Below are 26,271 nucleotides of genomic sequence, written 5' to 3'. Positions count from 1 at the left end.
GTTTCACTTTAAGGTCCAGTAGTGATGCTCGAGTCGTTTTTTTTTCAGCCCGCGGGGCTTTTGTGGAATTATTTGACCCGACCCAACCCGCCCCGCAAATCAACTGACATTGACGTTTTGACTTCCTGATAAAGGCTTGAAACCGAAATGCATAGAAGTGTTATTTAAGGTCTAGATATGACCATGCCATGGTAATAAAGGCATTTTAATGTTTAAAGAAAGTGCCTTGGAGTTTTCTTCCAGTTTGTTATCTACTTTATGAATCCCTTTTTCCAAAGAGCACCTCGAACAAACTCTTTTTTTTTTTGGTCCTAGAAGCATTCCTTCCCATGATTTTTTCAACTGACATTCTTTTGACCCACCCCAACCTGACCCGCAAGTAACCCGCTGATGTGCGCATCACTAACGTACAGCGCAGAACACCCCTCCATATCATACCTGGAATGACCTGTCCATAGACGCGCTACAGCAATGGCAAACATTTGGCTCGTGGGCCAAAACCGGCCCACCAAAGGTTCTAATTTGTCCCACAATATGAATTTGGATAGTGCAAAAATTATACAAAAGCCATTAAGAGTCAAAGGTGTCATACTTGTTTAAGTTCAGGTTCCACATTCAGCCCAATTGTGATCTCAAGTGAAATAAAAGCATAATAATCAATAAATAATGGCTCCAAATTTAAATCAAAATGTTATTGTAAAAAGTCGGTATCGGATCGGTATCAGATCTGTATCGGCAAAACTAATCCTAAAAAAAAATCAGATCGGATCAGAAGCAAAAAAAAAATCCAGATGGGGACATCACTATCAGCAAGTGAACTGTAAGATTTTCCAGCCAATAAAAACTTGTCGTCAACTTGTTTTTGTTGAGAGCCACAAAAAGGTTCTTGATTAGAAACTGAGCCTGAAGCAGGAGAAAATATTGCCTCCATCAGCCAACAGTGTAAGAAAGTGCATATCCGCAAAAAAAAAAAGCAAAAAACAAAACAACCCTCTGTCAGAAATACAAACATTCAGCAGTGTGAGAAAACTCCCACTGTGGGTTTCTACAAAAAATTACACGAGGAAAACAAATCGAGTTTCCATTAAACATGAGTTCATTTTAATACACTCCTTCATAGTTTACTGAAAGAATTCCCAAGAGGGACTTCTTGTATTAAAAGCATTGTGTTCTCATTATAAACAAACAGTCTCAATTTTGTCCGGTATTTCTCTCTCAAGGCATAAAACCCTTTTTTTTTTTTTTGGACACTTAGTTTTTATTAGTTATTTATCATTTTGTCACACAGAACATAAATAATTGGCAACAGATAATAGTCACAATCTAACAGTAATGATAATTTAGGTTACAATCATGAAATAGCAATCAGTTTACCTAATTAATTATATTTAAGAGCAGCAGTTTATGTAGCATTTCACAGTACTATGAGACAAACCACACATTAATTGTATTTAAAGAAACTAATCCATTTTATCCTTATTATGTAAAGTTCAGCTTGCAGCCTCATCACAAATGTTAATTTATCCATTTTGTGAATTTCATCAACAATTTTCAACCAGTCCTCCAGCACCGGTGGATCAAGTTGAAGCCATTTACGAGTGATGGATTTTTTTTTTTTGCTCATAAAACACATTTTAATGCATTTTCCCTTTAAAACATTAAAGGTTAACATGCTAATAATTTATAGTTTTGTAAACAAGAAAACAACTTGTGTATGTAGAGTGGAAATGGCTACACATGACTCACAGATTCCTTATAGGTTTATGTGAGTTTAACACAGAAACATGTAGGAAAGGTTCACATGTTATCCTCAAAATGTGTTTTCTGCTTTTTCCCCTCCATCTATCACACATTCTCGGAAATGCACCTGTCTCACTGCCCAGAAAATGTCCAAGGTCACGTCCTGGCCGGGGATGTTGAGGCTGAGAGAAAAGACACCAGCGTTCCTGGAATCTTAATTCGGCGCTATCTTCTGTTTAGTCTGACACTGAGCCTGCCACCGCCTAGTAATTAAAACAACCTCAAGCTCTTTCCTTTTGGAAAAGCTGCTTTCATTGTTGATGTATGTCTGTGACTGACCTCCGACACTAAGTCTGCACGAAAACACTGCGACCGCTGGCTTTTCACACGAAATTTGTGTGTTTCCTGTTTTCTCATGTCTGTTCGGTCAGGTACACGCTGGATGAGTTTGGGACTGCGCGCCGATGTGCTGTGGTCCGAGGATTCATCGACGCGCTCACTCGCGGTGGTCCAGGTGGAACCCCCCGCCCCATAGAGATGCATTCACATGACCCTATGAGGTACTAATTGAGTCTGTTCAGGCCATTGAATCCTGTGGAAAAAATTATTAGACCATCAAAAGTCATCAAAAACAATAGTTATGCAATCAAGTACTAACTCCTGTGTGTGTCATGCGATTAAAACAGACAGAAAAGAAAAAATGGAATGCCTAAAAGCACTGTTTTTGTCAGTACAATGCCATAGATATTGATGTAAGAACTGAAGTGATTTTGGTTATTATCAAGAAAACCATGGAAAATGGATAGATATCAACTCTGAAATTAAACTCTTATGAGCTATTTTTGTTGTTATCATTATATTTGTCCAAACAAATGTACCTTTAGTTGTACCAGACATTTAAATGAACAAGAAATTGAAGAAAACAAGGGGTGGTCTAATAATTTTTTCTGCAACTGTTAAAAAAAAAAAAAAAAAAAGCAAACTTAAGTCTCGAAGGGAACTGAGATATGATTCAATGTCTATTGAGTTAAATTGGATTGGTGTATCAAGCACACACAATTAATTTTGTCTCTATATTAAAAAACCAAGTGGGAATATGCAGTGGTTTATTGTATTCCCACAAATAAAAAGTCCGCTACAACCTGGGTTTCTTGTAATAACCAAGGTCAACATGAACAAATAAAGGCTGATCCTCAAATAAAAAACATGGATGAAGCTGTGGTGCCTGTCACCATGTTCACTTTTACAAGTTTTACCTAATACATTCAACATTATAATCCAGCAGTCCACTGTATTGATTTACATTACTGTACTTACTATAAGTGGCTGTTCTTTCCGATCTTTAGCCACTGCAGGTTAGTGATTTGTTTTGTTGGTTTTTTTTGGTGAAACTGTTACTTGTAGAAGCTTAGAAAAGCAGCAAGACATAATAAAAACTTTATCATCACTTACTCTGCCCCAATATGGACCAGAGTTAATATAAAAAGCCCAGAATGGACTGAATATCTATAATATAATGTAGTTGCTAAGTATCACACATTAACACCTTGGAATCTTTAACTGGGTCATTATAACAAGATTTTCAGAAAAATCACTGTCAGTAACATCAGTATAAACACTCCTATAAGTAAATATACAGTTATTTGCCTGCCCCATGTAAGTGAAACATGGAAAAAATAATCCAACAGTACATTTTCTGCACCTCTTCCCTGATTTAAAGGGGTCATATTTTGCTAAACCCACTGTTATTAGTCTTTGCTTCATTTATTTGTGTATTTGGACCCTAATAGTTCATGAAGTTTGAACCCTCCAGGTGCTGCAAAGCTATCTTTTTTTTCATTTTGGCAAAAATCGAGTGGATTTCTACAAACCGTTTTAATTCCTGCTTAATTTGTTACATCTATAAATAGTTACGTCACGACATTTGCTCATATAAGGTCAAGACTTCCGACGAACATTTCTCCGAGTACGACGTAATTGTTTATCAGCAGCAGCGGTTGTAGTAAAAACTGAAAATATGTCCAAACCTCGAGCCATTTACCTGTGTTCAGTTGTTGGTTGAACAGGACAGAACAGCACAGTCAACAACTTGGAGGGGGTGGGGCCTGAAGTGGCTCATTTGCATTTAAAGGGCCAGCACTCAAAATGACTTTTCTTGTGTCATTACTCAGAAATAGGGTTGAAGATGGACCTGTGGAGTTGAATTAATGAAGAATTCAGACCCAAGCAGAGCATTTACAGTTTATGTAGACCACGGGGAAATGTTTTACAATGTATAATTGCATTTTTTTAAAAAAAAGCAAAATATCACTCCTTTAATATCAATGCAGGGCAGAAATCTCCCTGAGTAGGACTACACTGAAACAGCTCCTGTGTGTAAACATACTTCCTGGCTAATGTCAATAGTTAAATGTTTGGTCAGATTTACCGCTATAATACACCAGCTGATAATGGTAGCAAGCAACAGGTTTTAATATAAATGTACTGCAAGTGGAGTCCGATTTCGTATAGGTAAAGGTTTCAGCAGCAGCTACCCAGTCAAGGTCACCTCACAACAAGGGGCAGAGTGAGCTGAAACAGCCAAACACACTTCTAATATTGATTCTAGTGATTTGTTTAACTCTTAAATGTTATAAGTAATACTGTAGGTAGACAAAAGAGATTAAATGACTGTTCTATCCTGCATTACATTATTTATTACGTGGTTGTAAATGTCGCCAATGATGCACTGATGTCGTCAATTCACTTTCATTTCCTACTCCCAAGGGCTGTAATTCTCAAGACATTAGCAGACAGTCATGGGGGCGTCTCAGTGCGTCTTTGTTACTCGTACCACATCCTGAACCATCTTCCTTCTGTGCCCAGGAGCCAGATAGAAGATTTTCTTAGAATACCAAGCAATGTGTGGAACACAAAATCCACCTCTATTTTACAGAAGGCATCAGCAGTTCTGAGAACATCAGGTTCTTTCTCACCTCCCCGTGTCCTCACACATACACTCACACAAACACACACACAATAATTCAGGTTTAACCTCACTGTTTTTCCGCTGTTATGTAACTCCAAAAGCTCTGAGGTGTTTGTGTGAGGGGGAATGAAACACGATGACCCAACCTTCGATGGCTCTGTTGTGGTAAGATTAGCCCTCGGGTCGGCCCCCACGGTGACTTTAATACACACTGTTTTGTCGTTTTCTTTTTTTTTTTTTTTTTTTTTTTTTCGAGGTATGTTGGGGACATGCTGGCCTGGCTGCATCAAGCTACAGCCTCAGAGAAGGAACATCTAGAAGCTCTACTGAAACAAGTCACTCTGCAAGGTGTGATCCCAGCCATCAGAGTCCTTCACCCGATTGGAAATATGTATATTGATGCATTTTTCATTTTATGTAAACATATGGGTCCGATCAAGCAAAAGCGAACATTTTTTTAAATTTATTTATTTATTTATTTATTAATTCGAACATGCAAAGAAACAAAATAAAACAAAGCAAAATAAGACAAAAAGCAAAATAACATTTAAATGAACAGAATCTATCTTCAAGTATGTGCAAGTCTGAATTTTGCATGGTCGAAAAGGAGTAGGAAGAAGTATAAACTTATTTAATCAACATCAACATGAAAACATGAATTATTAAACATCACCATGAAAAAGTACATTTGCACACACATTTATCAAGTGGGCAAATTTTTTAGCTAAAGATCCCTGTTTTATGGAACTGTTATCCTTTTTAAAATACCACTTGTAGAAAAAAAGTTACAACCGATTTTATCTATTGTACTTTTTACTCCATAGCCATAGCTCGAATTTGACGCTAAAAATTATGCCAAAAAATTTTTAAAAATGTATTCAGTCTGTTGATTATATAGATGATTGTTAGTTTCAAGTATTATTTTGTGATATTATTGATATTTATGAGTTTTGAACATTTGTGAGTTTCTTAAAAGGCCATGTCCACGTGTTACCACAAAAATATCAAATTTTGATTTTCAAGTTTTGGTTTGGTTTATTTTGAATATGCAACAAAACAAAGTAATCTCACGTAGTCCTTAGAAACAAAACATAGTAAGACATCATGGGAAAAAAAAGCCTTATACATATACATGAAATCAAAGTATGTCTTCATTTGCACATTCAAAAAGGAGTGGGAGGAAGTATAACTGAGTTAATTCCACCTCTTCTCCAAACAGCAGTCTATCCTTTAGCTTCCTATCAGCAGAATATATGAAAAAACAAGTCCTTTGGATCTTTTGTGAGTAATTTAACCTCACTCATCATCCTCACATACACATGCATACACACCCATATTGACATACTAGAAAAGTAAACAAATAAGTGCATACACACATAAATCCTTGAAGGTAACGCAAATGAATACAAAATAAAGTAAACAATAGGACAAAGTAAACAACAACAGCAGTCAAACAAAACATAACAATCAACAAACACATAAACTAGAAGCACTCGGAGAGCGCAGACCTCCGCCAAGGCTGATCAGTGGCCCCCCCACCCCCGATCACCACCAAAATTTAATCATTTCTTCCTTATCCCATTTCCAACAAACCCTGAAAATTTCATCCAAATCTGTCCATAACTTTTTGAGTTATGTTGCACACTAACGGACAGACAAACAGACAAACAAACAAAACCCTGGCAAAAACATAACCTCCTTGGCGGAGGTAAAAAAGAAGGAGCAAATGAGATAAAACAAGACGGAATATTAATGTACCGTAAGTATTTGGGCCCTCTATCTTTATACTGGGACCAGGCCATCTGTTTATGTACCAGTTGAAAAAAACTGGTATATACTTATAATTCAGATATTTGAGTGAAACTCTCAGAAAGTATTGATCTTTTGATACATTTTGGTGATGCATACAATGGTAAAGAGTCGTCTATGTGTTACTATGGCCGCCTGTCCTCGTGTTGGCACGTTCTCATGTCAGTAAAAGAGACTTTTCAATGTTTTACTCCAAAATATATTTTCAGCATAGTTGAACATAATATCTAAAAGGTTTTGTCGTACTTGATATTGGTTTCTGTCGACAACCGCATGTTTTTAAACATTTGTGTAAAGCTTAAAAAATTGATGTCTGTTTCCAGCCTACGTGTTACCGAGCAGTAACTTGACATTTTTCACCTAAAAATTTTACCTCCCCAAATTATGTTACACATAATGTTAAAGTGCTTATAAATACGTACTCAAATATGTATAATACATGCATATAAGTTACACTGCTTACATGACGGAGGCTGTTGAACATGAAATGTGTCCCACGCGCAACAGCTTGATCGGACCCATATGTACAAAAGCAGTCCTCCTGACCTCGTACCCTAAAGCTTGTTTTCTTCTTCTGACATTAGGTGTTGAAGAGAACATGCAGGAGGTGGTCGGACACATAACTGAGGGGGTTTGCAGACCTCTAAAAGTGAGCATCCGAACATTAAATTATCTGTCTTCTGCCACTTTCTAGTCACGTAATCTCTCTGTTTTCGTTTTTTCTGTCCTTCAGGTTCGGATAGAGCAGGTCATTGTGGCCGAGCCCGGTGCTGTCCTGCTTTACAAACTGTCTAAACCTGTTAAAGTTCTACCATCACACCATCAGGTACAGGAACTGTTTTGTGCTTAAATGATTAAAGACATTTTGGCCTTTGCTGCTTTTTTTTTTTTTAATGTTACTTAAATTTGGTACATTTTGTCCTTGCTGGTTGGTAAGAGACCATGCATTTGCTCTGTTTTATATTGACTAAATTACAGCAAATCATGACAGATAATGTCATTATATCAGCAAATGTAGCCCAAGTTGACCTAAGCCTTTTTTCCAGCTCTATCATTGGAACCAGCGTGGCCTCACTGCTCATTACAATTGAAGAAATGCACATCCTCAGCAAAAAGATGTTCTTTAACAGCCTAAGCCTTCATGCAGCAGACTCATGGACAAGGTAGAGTATAATGAAGATTAAGTATACAAGAGGAAATCAGCTGTGTTATTTTCTCTTGTGCTTATTTGGTTTTCTATTATAATTGATAAAATGCTCTTTCTGATCTAAACTAAGTTTATAAAAATACATAATTCTTCAGTTACAATATAAGCAAGAAGTTTTATGTAGAAAACTAAATATCCAATTAGGATCTTGTTGAAGTAATTTTTTATAAAAATGTCCTTTTTTTTTAAAGTGCAGAATGGTTTTCTGTTTTTCCTTGGTAGAATGACAGTACAAAAGTCCAGTCTTGCACCTTGCGGACACACGTTGTGTATTTCAGACCTATGTTTAAACCGTCAGACAACAAGGCTATTTCTGAAGCACTCATGCTTGTAAACACTTTGGCCTTCTTGCCGCAGCTTAAAAATTGCTTGTAAGTGTTTACTTAAATTGACATCCAAATATACCGTAGCACGAGCAGGACCTCTTCCACACAACATGCTGCCTGTGTCCTGATCAATAGCAGTTACAAGAATTATCCTTGTAGCTCGATGTTAATCAAATTGGAGGTCCTCAGGGTTTTACTGCTGGTTTTACAGCTAATGTCAGGAACACAGGCTTCTCATAATTTGCTCTATTAGGTGGATAAAGGTGGCTTGGGTCTGTTCTGTGTTGTGTCCTGAGGCCAATGAAATCAAAACCGTCTTCATTAATAAAAGCTCTGTTGGCAAGTTGCTCAGCGTAGCAGGAGGGAGCAGTAAATGCAGACGATCATGCTCATTAGGGGCATTTGTTAGTGCTTGGATAATGGTTGGAATTCCTCTGACAGCTAACCTCTGGTATTGCTTATTTGCTTCATCTGCTCTACCTTTCATTCTCCCCGTGCAGGTGGAGCTGCCACCTGCTGACCTGGGACCCACAGCCTCCCTCACTCAGACGCTGTCCCTCCTCCGGGAGGTGCTGGCCTCCCACGATTCCTCAGTAGTTCCTCTAGATGCACGCCAGGCTGACTTTGCTCAGGTAGGAGCTTATTTAGATCACATAGAGTAGGGACAGAGGAGAGAACCGTAAATCACTTTCCTCGTAAAGACCCAGTGCTACTTTTGTGGTGGTTCCCAAATTAATTTTTTTCTCTGTCTAACCTTTCTTAAAGCAGCATATGACTTTCATCACAATTTTTTTTTTCAAGTTTGTAAAACCTGAGTGATATCCTAATTATCACTAATCCATTAGTCTTCCATGCTTACCCACCTGAAAAACTTCAAAGATGACTCCCACAGTCCACTTGTTTACCTAGCAAACCAAAACGTCACATGGGGCTTTTCTAAAATTTTGTTGTGAAGTGCATTGTTGGAACGGGAATTCCATGCAACAGCAATTTCGCTGTCTGTTAGTGAGTGCTGAACCCAAATGTCACCTTACCTCCATTCCACTGACGAAAATCTTGAAACAACCTGGTGGACTGTATAATTTTATGTTCTAGTGATCTGGCTCATTTTCTTGCCGAATCTGTGAGAAACCGCTTTCGCTTGGTCACCATTCCCACAATGCATTTTGCGCTAAAATTTCCAAAAAGGTCTGAGTGTCGTTTTGGTTTGTTATATAAACAAGTGGACTGTGATGATGATGGAGTCATCTTTGAAGTTGTTCACCGAGAGGGAAGTGATTCAGGTGCGTAACCACGGAAAAACTAATGGATTAGTGATAATTACGATACCACTGGGGTTTTACAAATTTGATTAAAAAAAATTGTGATGAAAGACATACACTGCTTTAAGTGATTTATCATAATTTATTTATTATAATATTATCCTCTGTATTTGACGTTTTTCACTGTAAATCATCTGTTTTCCTCGATTTAATTTCCTATACTTAATTTAGATGCTCATGAAACCTCAGAGGTTTTTTTTTTTTTTAAGGTAAATTCAAATGTTGTTTTATCAAAACAGAGAAAACTGAAGAAAAAGTGACTTTTTCAGTGAAGATATCAATAACCGAACATAAAAACAAGTGTCTCCATCCACTATAATTTATCAGACTCTATGGGTTTTACTGGCGAATTGATGTTGTAGAAGATGATGGTGTTTCCATGGTAACTATGGAACCTCTGAACGTCCAAATGGGTCATATCTGATGACCATGAAAAGATGACAAACTACATTTTACCTTAATTATTTGCATATATTGGTAGGATTAGTGGATGAACAGGTATTAAACAGTTTAGATCAGTAGATGATTTCAGTTGTCAGTGGATGTTTGGGCCTAATGCTGCTTTGTACATTCCGTTATGGTGATCTCCTCCCTCTGCTCTCCCAGGTGCTTTCTTGCATCTTGGATCCACTCCTACAGCTGTGCACTGTGTCGGCCAGTAACCTAGGCACTGCTGACATGGCCACCTACATGGTCAACTCACTGTACGTTATGAAGACCACCCTGGCTCTGTTTGAGTTCACTGACAAGAGGCTTGAGATGCTCGAGTTCCAGGTTTGTCACGTTCCTCTTGTTTGTGTATAATAAATAATCACCAGTAGGATGTAAACTAAGTTCTTTACTTATGTGCAATTTTGATATACTTGTACTTGACCTAATATTTACATTTTACGCTCCAATAAACGTATTCTTCATTATATTTTCAGACAATGATATTGCTTTTTTTTTTTTTAACTTTACTACATTTATTTCACACCTATAGTTACTTTTTACTTATGTGTATAATATAATGCAGTACTCTACTGCTAAACTAAACAATAGTATTCATCTATCTACACTTGGCTTCATACTGACAAACCACAATTTTTAAAATATCCATGTATATTTATTGATTTATTTTGCACATACATAACATTGGTCAAAGACATAATAAAACAGTAAAGGTGCAGGGAGAGGCAGAGAGCCTAAAATGGCTGTTTTAAAGCCTCCACCTTATAAATACATAAACATTTTACAACTTATGAGACTTCCATAGTCCATACACATTCAGAATTCATAAAAAAAAGACAATATAAAAATATATAGATATATCAATGTGATATCATGATTGATTTCCTTAAATATTTCTTAAAGGATATCTGTGATGTGCTGTTTCCAAGAACATGTGAAAATTGGCTCCACAATTTACACCCTCTATCCCTAATACAAAACTGAGCTCTTGATGCGACACATTTAGGCAAATGAAAATGTTGATTTTGACGAGTATTGTATCTATGAACTGCAGCATTGGTTGCAAAATACAAAATGAAGTGTATTGATGATACAAATAATAATATACTGTTCTGTAATTATTTAATACATTAGTGATATTTTAATGTATGTTTTGTTGACAGTATTTCTTTACTTTAACTCAAGTAACCTTTTACATTATGGATTTTTGTTTGTAACAGAGTATATCTGTACTGTGGTATTTTTTTCACCTGCCTAAAAGATTTAAGTCCTTCTTCTAACTAATTGGTGGTAAATATCATTCTTGTTTTTTATGTTTTAGATATGTTAATACATTTGGAGTTGATCAGTCTTTACAAATCCAAAAATAAGACTAATAATAATATATAATATATATATGAAGAAAATGGCAAATTGAGTTTTTAATAGGATAGGCTCCAGCAACCCTCATGAGGGTCAGATGGGCTCAGATAATGAATCAGTGAATGAATGAGTTCTTAAAATACCTGTCATAGAAGATGAAAGCTAAACTTAGTGTCAGATCATTGTCTGTGCATGTAGCTGCCCAGCCCTGGAAAAGTTAATGATTCTGATCTCATTCACAGAAACCCATGCCTACATCTTTATTCAAAAGATTAAATTTTCTGTTTCATAGAAAGCTGTGCGTCACATATTGTTGCTCATGCTCAAATGCGCCATCTATCCCCTCTATTTTTAGCTCATCTTTTGTAATTGAGCACCACAAGAGCTCCAGTGGAAGTGTCACAGTGATTCTCCATTAACCACGAATACAATTGGATCAGAATGCTGGCTTTGACCGGATTTTCAGCCTCTCTCTTCTGCACTTTCTAGATCGAGGCTCATCTCGATACGCTGATCAACGAGCAGGCGTCCTACGTGCTGACCAGAGCCGGACTGAGCTACATCTATAGCTGCGTGCAGCAGCACAGCACCGAGCAGGTCTCACAATTAACCACAATTTCATGTGCACTTTCCTCACACGTCTCTTGTTCGACTCCCTAATGGTCCTCTTTTCATTCCCATATTCTTTAGCCTTTTGCTATTATACAGGCATTAACAGTATCATTGTACTACCTCTGTGGTCTTTACAAAAGCCATCACCATGGTTACCGCAGGAACAATGTCTTTATTAAGGTATAATAGCATTTCTATCAGATTTTCAAATGAGAAAAGAACAGATGGAGGCAGATTATATTATGTCGTATTAAAATATATGGGCTTCTCCAGAAATGCCCCCATGCAGATGAGCGATCTGATGCCTCGGAGCCTTCCTCTTCTGTTGTAGCACACATTCGCCGCTGGGCTGACTGAGACCAATAGTTGTGGTTTAGCATGCGAGTCTTGAAACCTCAGGTCATGTCAGGACACACCACACCCTCCCGCTGCTGTAGCTCAACGCAGAGCTCAATCAAAAACTGTCATTTCTTTAAGCAAACTCCTCTCTCTTTGGGTGGCCTGTGTCGGGGATTCCAATTTGAGACAATTAAGTTTGGCTGTCTTAACCACTGGCATCACAGGGAAATGTCAACACGAGATTTATTTTAGACTGGTTTGTTTGAAGGTTTTAGCCTCAGTGTCAGATTAACATGTTATGACTACGTTTCTCTGTCATGCACACATACAATGAACAAACCAGAGAGGGAAGAACAGCCGCTAAAACTCAGCTGTTTATGAACAGGCAGCCATCAGATGAGTTTGTAGACTCATAGTATGTTTGTTAATGCGCCCACGTCCCCATAAAATCACTCTAAGTACTGCACCGGTGCTTTGACCCTTGTACTACCTACTATTCGCTGCTTTTAATGTTGGCAATTTAGGCATTTAAGCCTGACGAAATGTAGCCATTGTGGATAATCAGTGTCGGCTAATTGCCTTAAAGGTACTTACTGTTGTGTTCACAGTACCCAGTTTTCTGCAGTTTTTGTCTCGTTAGCGTCGATTTCGGGATGGAGACATTTTTCTCCTGTTCAATAACATAATAAAAGTTAAAGTGCAAATTCACTTCAGTAGAAAGGATTTATAATTAAGCTTTTTCATTGGAATTTGCTTATATATATATATATATATATATATATATATATATATATATATATATATATATATATATGTATATATATATATGTATATATATGTATATATATAGTTTTTCTAATTCCTTATTTGTTATTTAGGATCCTCATTAGGAATAACTCTTCATCATAGTGTCCACACGAAAGAAAAAAAGTTGTTACAGTCAATCCACAATATCAGCAGAGCAATAAGATGATAAGTATCATAACAATGATAAAGTTATTAAGATAAAGTAAATACAAGTGTATAGTGACCTAGATTAACAGGTCCACCCCGCAGGCAGGACAACAGGGGTATCACAATATGTTATATGGGTCTATATATAAATATATTGAGGGACTTTTTGAGTTACCTTTACAGGGTAGCATAGTTGACAGGTATAGTTGACATTTTTGCTGTTTTCAAGCCTAAAATCAACATTAACATAACATGGCATTTTTACAGAAAGATTCTTCTAAATATCATATATACAATTGAGTCAAATTGAAATTGAAAGTTATTTATAAAGATATTGTCGTAACACTGTTGACATAAGAGTGCGATAAATACACATTTGACTCACTACTTTATATTAAACAACTAAGAAAGGAGTTTTCTTCAGGAGGAAATGACATCATGCGGAGCAGATCATGTGATCCGGAATTAACACACTTCCTTCAGAGGTGTTTTTGTAATGGATAACTTAGTTGAAAATGATTTCTTGGACACAGATACAATTTGTTATTTTCCATATAAAATTTGATATATTGCCAAAAAAGAAATATCTATCATGATTATCTCAACTTAATAAAAAGAACACAATCAAAACAGTTTTTGAATAAGCTTATTTTATTATTGTTTAGCTCGTTAGAAGGTGATTGTTATTAAATTCAGATGGTTATTTAGTCGACATTTTAATATATCTAGTCATTCATTAAAAATTTATTAATGACTGATTTTTTCCGTAATTAAATCATTATGGAATTTTTAAAGGCATGATCATAATGAACATAAAAAAAATTCATGTTTTTTTTTTACTTTTAATAAAGATGTATGCAAGAAGTATCCCATTGACTTCAAAAGTCCCTCAATTATTATTGACCAATATAATTACCCAATAATACTAGTGATGCCTACCCTCATAGTATAAAAAAAATCAGAAGTAAAGTGATTTCTGAGTTATTTCTGTTCTTAATTTATTTTGTAGAACTAATCTCACTACTGATCTGGACTAAATGTTGAATGTTGAGAGCTTTTTGTGATTGTTACTCTCTCTTCTAGAGTCTAGTGAAGTAATCTGTAGTTTTATTTTTAACTAATGGAAAAGAAGAAAACAATAAAAACAGGGGATCCTTAAGTAACATAGAAATAGCCAAAGGTTCCATCATTTATCCACTCATACCTTCCATTTTTAGTCACGGTAAGGTCAGTTTAGGGAGAACAGGGAGGAAACTCCTCAGCATTGCATACAGAGCTAAGTGAATTAAGGGCATGAGCCACCTGACATTTGTTAGGTGGTCAGACTTGACATTGCATTGTTGAAACAGCCTGGGCAGTGTTGCGTTGTCATCGTGTGACCTTGTGTCCGAATGTGACGCATTGGTTTTTCTGTCTTAGGGCCCTCTGTCCCTCCTGCCCAGCATGGACAGCTCTTCTGTGAAAGCAGCCATGGTGAGTTACACTCATGCAGAGCAATTTCCTCTAATTTTGGTTCATGCTCACAATTTTGGTGTTATTTTGTTGGTGCACACTGATTGTTGGAGTTTTCTGTAATATCCACTATATGGACAAAAGTATTGGGACACATTGAATTCAGGTGTTTCTTTTCCAACAGGTGTCTGGGATACAAAACAATAAAGAGAATTCTCTTTATATAGTTTTCTATTATGATAAATACCATTGCATTGGTTAGTTCTGTTTAAATTATCTTTGATTCCAAAATGCCTCAGACATGGTTTTTACTTCATTTTCCTCAACATTTATTTAGTTTTTTTGTTTGTTTTTTATCCAGACTATGATTTTAAATGTTCTACCTCTAAATTTCTTAAGTATTTTTCATGCTCTGACTGTTAATAATAATTTTTTACCACAATTAACCAGCTACTTTCCAAGGTTATTATCGTTAACGAAAACTAACAAAATGACGAAAAATTGAAAAAAGCATTTTCTTTAACTGAAATAAATAAAAACTGTAATTAAGAGAAAAAATGATAACTAACTGAAACTGTATTGTGTGCTTACAAAACTAACTAAAACATATAAAAATTATGGATAGAATTCCCTTCGTTTTCATCTTTGTCAACGTTGGATTGATATGAAAGCGATTTATTTCACTCTAGCAATTGTAGCTAGCGGCACCATACGGTACTTCACGGTCCGTCACTTGTCGTTTACAGTCGTCTTTTGGTCCCCACTCTACCTGGAAACATGGAGACTAAAGTTGGGAGAAAGCAGCAGAGTCCTGTCTGGGATTTATTTAAATAAGTCGGAGAAGAAGAGAAAAGATACGACAAAACTAAAATTAATACTAAAACTAAGCATTTAGAAAATAACGAAAACTAATAAAAACTAGCTAACCTGCTCTAACAACTAATTAAACGAACTGAATTAGAGAAAAAAAGTCAAAACTAAATAAAAGTAACTATAATGAAAAATGAAAAACTATTATAACCTTGCTACTTTCTTCACATCTCACTTAGAAAGAAAAATCTCCCATTAAGTTTGAGGGAAATATTAATGTTTATACGTCAAATCTGCATGAATAGGATATCTTACAAGCTGTAGGCATGATGTGTCCCAATACTTTCGTCCATGTAGTTTATAAACATCAGCGTCATTGTTTTTGTATCCCAGACCCCTGTTAGAAAACAAACACCTGAATCCAATGTGTCCCAATACTTTTGTCCATATAATGTATTACTTTAGGTAATAGAGACCTATACAAGAGTATTATTAACGAGGACAAAACCAGTGTTGTTCACACAGGCCACATATTCCTGGTCTGAAGCGAGGAAAAGTTGTAAACTTGAGGAACACATGAATATCATATACCTAATCAAATTTAGGTTATTCTAGGTTTCAGAGTAATTATGATGATTGGATTATTAAATCCATTGATCAGCTGATCCCAATTAAAGACTGAAAACCCTTGGATAATATTGTGTGTGTGTGTGCATGCGTGTGCGTGCATGTATGTGGGGGGCATCATCATCCACTAGAGCGTCTGATTGGATGCCTGTCAGTACCTGCTCTCACATTATGTCTTTAATTCTTAATATTGCTTGTGAGACCTTCCCTTCCTCCTGTCCTCCAGTCATGTCTAATTATTGTAGTCAGCGTGTTTTTGTTTTGTTTTTTTTTCTTTTTTTTTTCCAATACTTTATTTTTATATACAAAGTTTACAGTATACAGAACAAATAAAATAAACAAAAAACAGACCACAACAGTTAGAGCATCTAGGTTCAACCTTTAGACAAATAAAATACAGAAAGGTTCAGGACAAATTAGGCAAAAAAGTTAAAATAAGCCTAAATAAGTACAGGGGTTGGACAAAATAATGGAAACACCTCAAAAAATCAACAAAATATAATTTAATATGGTGTAAGTCCGCCTTTTGCGGCAATTACAGCCTCAATTCTCCGAGGTATTGAGTCATACAACTTGTGAATTGTTTCCAAAGGAATTTTAAGCCATTCTTCAGTTAGAATACCCTCCAACTCTTTTAGAGACGATGGCGGTGGGAATCAACGTCTTACTTGAATCTCTAAAACTGACCATAAATGCTGTTGACCATAAATGTTGAGGTCTGGGGACTGTGCCGGCCATACGAGATGCTCAACTTCATTAGAATGTTCCTCATGCCATTCTTGAACAATTCTAGCTGTATGGATTGGGGCATTATCATCTTGAGGTGAAGGTGTTTCCATTATTTTGTCCAACCTTCATAAGATTATACAGGTTTAAGGATTTCTTTGATTACCATTAACATCCCATTTTTTCCTTTTTTTTTTTTTCTTTTTCATTTTCCTGTCAAATCATTTTATTTTAATACTAGTGACTGTGTCTTCTCCTGTGCAAGCAGGATTTGGAGCAACACAAATGTTCTGCCATTACTAAATTTCCAATATTTCCGTAACTTGTTCCCTGGCTCAACAAACCTAGTCTTCCAATTGTAGTTGTGGGTGCATGTTTCTCACAAGAAACAGAAGCTATCTAAACACATGTTAGGAATATTCAGGCTAAAAGCATCACAGCTGCTGCAGCCAAAGAAGGAGAGTTGGTAACAAACTACCCACTGTGTCGAAGTGCAAGGTAATATTCTTAAAGTTATCACATCAGAAAGGAACAAGTAGCTCTGACTGCAAAAAAAAAAAAAAACACTTAAAGTAAAGAACAAATGAAAACAGACTCAAATAGTTAAGAAGGCTTACTCTTAAATCTTTTAAGGTCAACGAGTCCAAGGCTTTAGTGCTTTAACCAGTTTCAGGATTATATAATATATAAGGGCTTTCCCTGCAAGTATAAGGTTTACATGCAGCACACAAACTGAGGGGCTTCAAGAAATTAGTGGAAAAAGGACAGTTGAAAAAAAGTGGTTTAACAGGGTTTATGTGGGTCATTAAAAAGCATTAAAGGTCATTAAATAGATTTTGTGGAAATTAAGGCCTTAAATGGCATTAAAAAGTATTAAATTCGATGTCCACAACATGGCAGAGACAGTCAGCGGTAGAGAGCAGCTTACTCCCAAGAACAGTTCTACGACTTCAGTTGTTTGGAACTGGTTTGGATTTGCGGCATCAGATACGGAACAGGCAAATCCTCGCTACAAAATATGAGAGTGCATGGGGTCACTTTGTTGAAACCAATGACTGCCTTTGCTTTTTTTTTTAAGGTCTGTCTCAATGTACTTAAACTGAAAACAATATAGTTAATGTTTTTTCAATATATTTGCAGTCTGCACTTATGTTCTTTTAAGTAGGGGATTGAAAATCAAATCGAAAATAGTTTTTCTTTAAAGAAACAGATTTTTTTATTTTTAGGCCATATCGCCCAGCCCGACTACCCCCTTAATCCTGTTTTTTTTTTTTGTTTATTTTGTTTGTTTGTTTGTTTTTCTCTTTTCTCTCTTAATCCTGGTTTGTGATGTACCCCCCTGCCCTTATACTGTATTAAGGAGGAACTGGGTCATGGAGTTGGAATTATCGGATCAAAAATTCAACAGTAATTTGATATTTGAATTCAGTTTCCTTGTTAAAATAGAGGAATAGTTTGTAGATATGGTGAAATGCGGAGGTCAGGCTGTAGATGTAAAAATGTACGTAATATGGACAAAAATATCAGGACACATCTCACCGGCAGCATACAGGAATTCCCATTACTGCTGATTTGAAAGATTGTCATGATAAAATGTTCATGTCCTTTGTCAGTAATTATCATGATAAATGTCAAGTCAGTATTTTACTTTAGTTTAAATGCAGGTTTTCTGAGTGAGACTTGCAGAAACCAGACGGTTACTTGTGGTTTTAAAAGAGTTATTTAGGATCAGAACATGCCCCTTAATTTAGAGGTAGAACATTTCTAGCCCTTATAAAGATTTTTAAAAATCAATCTCCATCAAACTCTGAAGCATTTTGTAAGCACTTTAGGTGACAGTGTAATCCAAATTAACCCTAAAGATGAACTAAAAATGTTTATTGCAATATAAATTATATCATGATATTTGTGATTATCATTCTGTATTCCAGCCTGAATTTAATGTGTCCCAAAGCTTTTGTCCACATAAAACAAAAAGCCAAAACTGACATAAAAGATGCATGAAGACAAAAATAACATGAAAAGGTAACAAGACAAAAACAGCATAAGAGACACAACAAGGTGAAACTCATGAAACAGATGCAAGAAGAATAAAACACCAAAGAAATATGATGGAAATTATATAAAAATAAATGCAAAACCGCAAAAAATGCAAAAAAGAGTGTTTTTGCAGTGGAAGACTCGGTAAAAATGTGAACGTTCAGCAACAGCAGCACCTCACAGAAGATTTCCATAAAGATGGGACACTTTAAATTGATTGATAAAGTTCAGGAATCAGTGACCTGTGCTAAAACCACAACAGGCCACGTGCCTCTAGTTTACGATCACATGGGAGTCGTCATTCAGCACAGCCAGGTAAGAGCAGATTCAGATGGGTAGGGATTGTTTTATTTGTCTGGAAATGACGCACTTTCTCTTAAAAGAAATTTAAAACAAAGCTGAAATCTTTGACTCATCTCCTGCTGTTATCTCTCCTACACAAACAGGTCCAGTTTGATAGGTACTTATCATCACCTGACACTCTCGTGATGCCGCAGCTGAACTTCCTGCTCAGTGCAGCCATCAAGTAAGTTCCTGTCCATAATCAGATATTAGGTCTCACCGTTGTAAGAAAACATAGCATAGATGCAGGCTCTAAGTTGCATATTTTTCACATGAAATAGGCCTGGGGTGTCAAACAGGGGCCACATTCAGCCCAGTATAATCTGAAGTGGGATGGACTAGTAAAATAATAACATACTATAAAAATAATGATGAATCCTAACTTTTCACTATGTTTTTGAGTAAAAAAAAAAAAGGAAAATTATGCCATGAAAATGCATCTACAAGCTATCCTTTAAAAAAATGTGAATAATATGAACCATGAACAAACTATTATTATTTAAAAAAAAAAAATAAGTGCAATTTTAACAATATTGTGCCTCAGCTTATCATTTGCACATGAGCATTACAATTTATAGAGCACAATGGATCTACAAAAGCACAAAATATTTATTAACATTCAAATTGCACTTGCACAAATTTCAGTTTGTTCAGGTTATTCACATTTTTTGTGAAAGGATAGTTTGCAAATGTAAACACCCATCTCATTTGCGCCAAGGTGATACCAGTTGCAGTGGAAAAAGCGACGCACTATACCAAACCATGTAGAGTTGAGTCAAGTCGAGCTGGTACCATGCAGTGGAAAAGGGGCATAAGTATAAATTTTTGCATTTCATAAATTCATCCCATGGGCCGGACTTGACTGTTTGGCGGGACAGTTTTGTCCCGCAGGCTGTATGTTTGACACCCACGCAATAGAGCAAAGAGCATATGTATTGACTAAAAATAGCAGCTGTTCAACATTCATTATCTTCCAAATGTAAAACAATCAGTACTGTACACCAAACAAAACACTCGACTAATTGCGCAGGGAGTTTGGACGCTAAATTGCCGGAGCCAACGACACATTCATTCAGAGAGCAGTCACCAGAACGGCCTGTATTTGTCTTACTGATCAGAAAACGCACATGCTTTTAGCTCAATCCAGCTGCTACATTGGATAGCTTTTTCTGTGAGTCACGTTTACTGGGAAGTGCAGCAGGCTTGAGGAGCACTCTGTACATCAGGTTAATGTTCTCTATTAATGGACACGGGAGGACTGATGTGCAGGACGCCATTAATTAGCTTCTGGTCCATTTCTCAGACACACTCGTTCCCTGAAATCATTCCTCCTCTTTATCTTCCTCACTGCCGTTTTCTCTCGCACGCACACATACAGTCCCTCATATCTGCTCCTATGCCACTCGTACAAATGCACCAAAACACCCACCGCCACTCTGAAAACACACAAATAATGGGAATGTACTTTTAGACTCCCCTTCCTTTCACATTTCATTTGGTGCGTTTGGTGAAGAGTAGGGTGTGATACACAGCACTATGGCTCTGTTCTCTGTGGACCAATTAAATATATGGATCTCAAGGGTCTGAGTGGGATACAAGCGAGGCGCTCCCTCTGTGTCCTCGAGTCGTCTCACTGGGATCTTCAGTCAGACTGTTGAATCCTCCAAGTTCTTCTCAATGGCAAGGCAAGGCAGGTTTATTTATCCAGCACATTTCATGTACAAGACAATTCAAAATGCTTTACATAAAACACTAAAATCATTACAGCAGAAGCAATAAAAAGTATAGGTGTAAGAAAAACAAACAAATCAAAACAAAATTAGGTAAATAGATAAAACAGATAAAATAGATAAAACCTTTAAGCTTAAAAGAATAAAAACACAGGTGGGTCTTTAACCTGGATTTAAATAAACTGAGTGTTTCAGCTGATCTGAGGTTTTCTGGGAGAAACTGAACGCAGCTTCTCTGTGTCTGGTTCTGACTCTGGGAACTGACAACAGACCGGATCCAGATGACCTGAGGGGTCTGGTGGGTTCATACTAGGTCAGGAGGTCACTGATGTATTTTGATCCTAAACCATTCAGAGCTTTATAGACCGGCAACAGAACTTTAAAGTCTATCCTCTGACGGACAGGCAGCCAGTGTAAGGACCTCAGAGTTGGACTAATGTGGTCCACTTTTCTGGTCTTAGTGAGGACTCTAGCAGCAGTGTTCTGAATGAGCTGCAGTTGTCTAATGGATTTTTTAGGTAGACCTGTGAAGACACTGTTGCAGTAATCAAGCCGACCGAAGATGAATGCATGGACTAGTTTTTCCAGGTCCTGCTGAGACATAAGATCTTTTATCCTTGAGATGTTCTTAAGGTGATAGTTGGCTGATTTTGTGACTGCTTTGATGTGTTTTTTCAAAATTTAGGTCTGAGTCCATCACTACACCCAGATTTCTGGCCTGGTTGGCGGTTTTTAGGTCTATAGACTGAAGATCTGTGGTGACCTGCAGTCGTTTCTCTTTGGCTCCAAAGACAGTTACCTCAGTTTTGTTTTTGTTCAGCTGAAGAAAGTTGTGGCACATCCAGTCATTAATCTCCTCAATGCATTTACCCAGAGCCTGTACAGGGCCTTGGTCTCCAGGTGACATTGTGATATAGATGTGTGTCATCTGCATAGCTATGGTAACTAATATTGTTGTTCTTTATAACTTGCGCCAGTGGGAGCATGTGGATGTTAAACAGAAGAGGCCCAAGGATAGAGCCTTGGGGAATCCCACATGTAATTCTTGTCTGCTCAGATGTAAAATTACCTAATGACACAAAGTACTTCCTGTTCTCTTAGTATGTCTTGAACCAGTTTAGCACAGGGCCAGACAGACCTACTCAGTTCTCCAGTCATTTAAGTAATATGTGATCGACTGTATCAAACGCAGCACTGAGGTCCAGTAGAACTAACACTGACATGTTTCCATTGTCTGTATTCAAACAGATGTCATTCATCACTTGCGTGAAATACTCGCCTTAATGTTACTCACACTAACCAGTGGATAATATAAAGACACAGAATAAGACACATATTGCATGTGATTTTTTTTTTTGCCCCTTTTGCATTAAAAGATTATTAGAAACATGATGAGGGGGTATGAAATTGTTTTTTCCCTCCCGTTATAAGGCTTAGATGTGGCATTCAGACCATTTTGAGCAACAAATTTATTTCAAATTGTTGGCATTTGAACAATTTAATGTTGGCGAGGGAAGTTATTAAGTCAAAGTACGTTAGAGATGAGCCTCGTGACTTTGCCAAGTGTAGGATGATATATCGAAAGGTTATTTTCTGCAGAAATGGAAGAAATCATCATAAGCGCATGGGGTAAACTGTTATTTACACTCAAGTGGGCATTCATTGTAGTTGCAATGAGGAGAATCAGTCCATCTATGGAAAGATTATCAGTAGTATATCATTCTGTTTTCAATAGTAGATAAGTGCTGTTAAAATAAAATACAGTGTAAAGAAATGAATATAAAATCAATGTGGAGAGCATAAAAAATGAACTGATCTGATGGTCATAGTTGGTCTCCAGGTGACATCTTTCACAAGTTTGTTTGTTTTTTTTTTTTCTGAAATATTCATGGATACATGAATCAAAATACTGAAACTGATTACTTATGTGTACAAATACTCTAAAGTGTATTAAGATAGAAAACAAATACTGTCATTAGGAAATGTATTTAATTAAAATGCATTTAAATGCATTAAAAGCTATTTATATTTATTATAAACAAATATTATATGATAATTATAACCATTTATTGACACAATGACAACTATAGAAATTGACATAACTCCCATTTACTGTAATGTTCATTTTGTGTTGGACAAAAAACTATTTTTGTGATTTATTTATTTTCACATTAACAAGGAAATTCGCTAACACTAATCGGAACTGTAATGTCATGTAGACCATACAATATATGGGCTGCATTTACCATCAGTGATAATAGTAGCACTGTCAAACAATTAACATTTTTAATCAGATTAATCACAAGGTTGCTGGAGATTAATTTTGATTAATCACAATTAAATATCATTAATTTTTAATTGATATTAATTATGTTTCATTTTGCATGAGCAAACAGACTCAAGAAAGAAGGAAATATATATACACTTAATGTGTTTTATTGAACACCTTCAACAGTTTCAACAAAACAAATTGAACCAACTGTTCCGTCTTGGGTTTTTTGTCCTCATATTTCCATCCAGAGGGCCAACGTGCTGTTTAGTGTCTTCCATCTTTATGGGTTGGTTCTGCTGCCTGTCACTACTACATCAACTGCCCATTTGTTCATGCACATTGCTAACTCTACTTGGACAAACTGCCCCAAATGCGTTGGCAGGTGTTCAAAGTCATTCTGTGCTGCAGATGGGTTAATTGCAATAACATTTTGCAATAACATTGTTAATCAGAGTAATCATGATGATTGATTAATCTGCATTAATGTGTTAATTTGGACATCTTTAGATGATTATAATAATCCTAATAATATCAGTTGAAGCTACTTAACCTGAGTAGAATTGCGTTTTTTAACCTGAAAACACATGTCATGGAGACTGATCAGTATTTTTTTCAAAAATTGTGTATGTTTTCTACAATGTAAACCCAGGGATGAAAAGTTCCCTTATTTGAGAATAAAAAGTATTGGAAGTACACAAACATACCCTTAATTTCCCCACGGTGGGATCAATAATAAGGTCATATCTTATCTTAAGTTGTTAAATACAGAGAATGTCTAACTTTTTTGTGCTTATGAACATACAGATTCAAAATAATCTGTAGGTTTATAAGTCATCATTTCTTTTTGTCCTCATATATGTGATTATGATAAAAAATCATGCGGTGTTATATATTATTATTGAAAAATTGACAATATCGTACATGAAGAACCCCCAGACCCCTCAGACATGTGCCTACAGCTTCCATAAGCTGGAGGAAACACTGCAACACTTGTGGAAATGTGTGTAAATATACACTGGGATTTTAGTCAGATAACATCAGATTTTCTTGGAAGAGGACCCCAAAGCCCACGGTCACATGACCTCCCACCACCGGCAGCACTAAGCCTCTCGGAAACAGAGGGAGAACCTCGAATGCCCCAGTGGGGTTTAGTCAGTCCACGCTGTGATCCAGCTGATCCGTGTGTACCAGTGCAGTTATGTGTATCCATAGATGGCAGTGTGCACCACATACTGCCACTCATTGTTTTGACACAGTGGGGGCACACAATGATCAGCGGACAAAAAAAGTAATTAGGACAAATTCTTACTCATGGCTGACTTATTTCAGCTTCAGTGAGTAATGACTGCAGAGTTCTGATTTCAACCAGAGCTGCTGTTAGATTAGCTTTTTGTTTTTGTTTTGTTTTTTTTAATTTCTGGGTTATTTTGTAATATGTAAAATTTCATGTTTTTGTGCAGGGAGCAGATTTTCCGTCAGTCCACGGAGCTGGTGTGCCGAGCTTACGGGGAGGTGTACTCGGCGCTGAGTAGCCCGACTAATGGCTACAAGGACCCGGAGAACCTGGTACCCAGATCACCTCAGCAGGTTCAGACCTTACTGTCCTGAGAAAAAAAAAACGCAAAAACAGACGCACCACGAGGGCGAACGGCAGAGTCGGACATCTTGTTATTTAAAGAACTGTGTAATTTGTACAGCGTAATAACATAAATGTATATAAATGTGGCCGTTAAGGTGGGGTTCTTTGCGGAACATGTGGGATGTGGGTCACTGACTTCGGAGAGAGCACATCTGTATATAGAGCCTCGTATGTGCCAGGAGGAAAGAACATTATATGTATATGATCCATTTACTGCAGGCGGTCTGCTTGTTTTTCACTCTGTACAGTACATACAGTGTCTCCCTCTGTTTTCAACAACACTTTGCGGGCAATAATTGTACAAAACAGTGCCTTTTATTGAAAATACTGCACATAAAACAAAGCGATACACTGACCTGAAAAAGCTCGTCTTCTTTTTTTTTTTTTTTCTTTTTTGTTTCCCCCCACATAAGCAGTTGGGAACATTCAATTTGTTCATGGGAGAGACCTCTAAAGCTTCAGAGAGCAAACATTATATTTAATTTCTCGACTGTTTGAGGGTAAAACGGAAAATCTGTCTTGCCATCTCATTGGACTGTTCAAACAATGTCTACCAGGCTGGCTAAGACGTAAAAAACACCACAATACACTGGGCTTTCTAGTTTTTATTTCTGCTTTTATTTGGTAAATTCACAGAGCTAGAACACATCTGTTGAAACCAAAACTGAAATCACAGAAGAACTCAATCTCAAAATGCTATCAATAAAAACAGTACTGCCCATTTCATAACCCAGTTTGTTGTAATACTATCATACTGTTCCGGACACACTGTACCGTTTCCACTGTAATATACCATAGACTCTAAAGTACACACCATTCCATTTGATATGATGGCAAATAAAAAAAAATCATATCACTGGAATCCAACGCCGGCCTCCACAGCCGAACCCCTCAATAAATCACAAATGAAACAGTAAAGATAAGTGAACGTTGATCAGATCTGTTGCTGTGGCCTGTGCACCCGAATGCAGCATTTAATTTCTGCTATCTGACATCAAGGTTTATGGCAGCGGGCCTGGTCTTGGCAGCCCTGCCAGCGCTGAGGCCCAGGATTTCCCCAGCTTTACCGGATGTTACTCAGATATCACTGGCCAGGACACGGAGTACTGGGAATAAATGGAATACCACAAAGTTCAGCATCTGGACGCTGCTCTCCAGTCCTTTAAATAAGACGGCCCTCCTCCTTCTCCTCCTCCTCCTCCTTCTCGTCATCCTCTTCCTCCTCTTCTTCCTCCTCCTCTTCCTCGTCCCCCTCCTCCTCCTCCCCCTTCTCTTCTTCCTCCTCTTCTTGTTCTTCTTATTTTTCTTCTTCCTCTTCTTTTCTTTTTCTTTGTCTTATTATTCTCATTTTTCTTCTTCATCTTTCTTCTTTTTCTTCTTTGTTGTCTTATTATTCTTTTTCTTCTTCCTCCTCTTCCTCGTCATCCCTCTCCCCTTTTTCTTCCTCCTCCTTTTCCTCTTCCTCCTCTTTCTCCCCCTCTCTTCTTCCTCCTCTTCTTATTCTTTTTATGATTAATCTTATTTTTCTTCTTCCTCCTCTTCTT

At 36.9% G+C, this 26,271-nt stretch overlaps 1 pseudogene; it reads left to right on the top strand.

Moving 5' to 3' along the window:
• Positions 1–1,861: 1,861 nt before the first annotated feature.
• On the top strand, positions 1,862–25,082 carry LOC115431151 (conserved oligomeric Golgi complex subunit 6-like; annotated as a pseudogene).
• The last annotated feature ends 1,189 nt before the right edge of the window (positions 25,083–26,271 follow it).

This window comes from Sphaeramia orbicularis, chromosome 13, assembly GCF_902148855.1.
Source record: "Sphaeramia orbicularis chromosome 13, fSphaOr1.1, whole genome shotgun sequence".
NCBI classification, from domain to species: Eukaryota; Metazoa; Chordata; class Actinopteri; order Kurtiformes; family Apogonidae; genus Sphaeramia; species Sphaeramia orbicularis.
The sequence above is the reverse complement of the archived record's forward strand: the minus strand, read 5'-3'. Positions and strand labels throughout refer to the sequence as shown.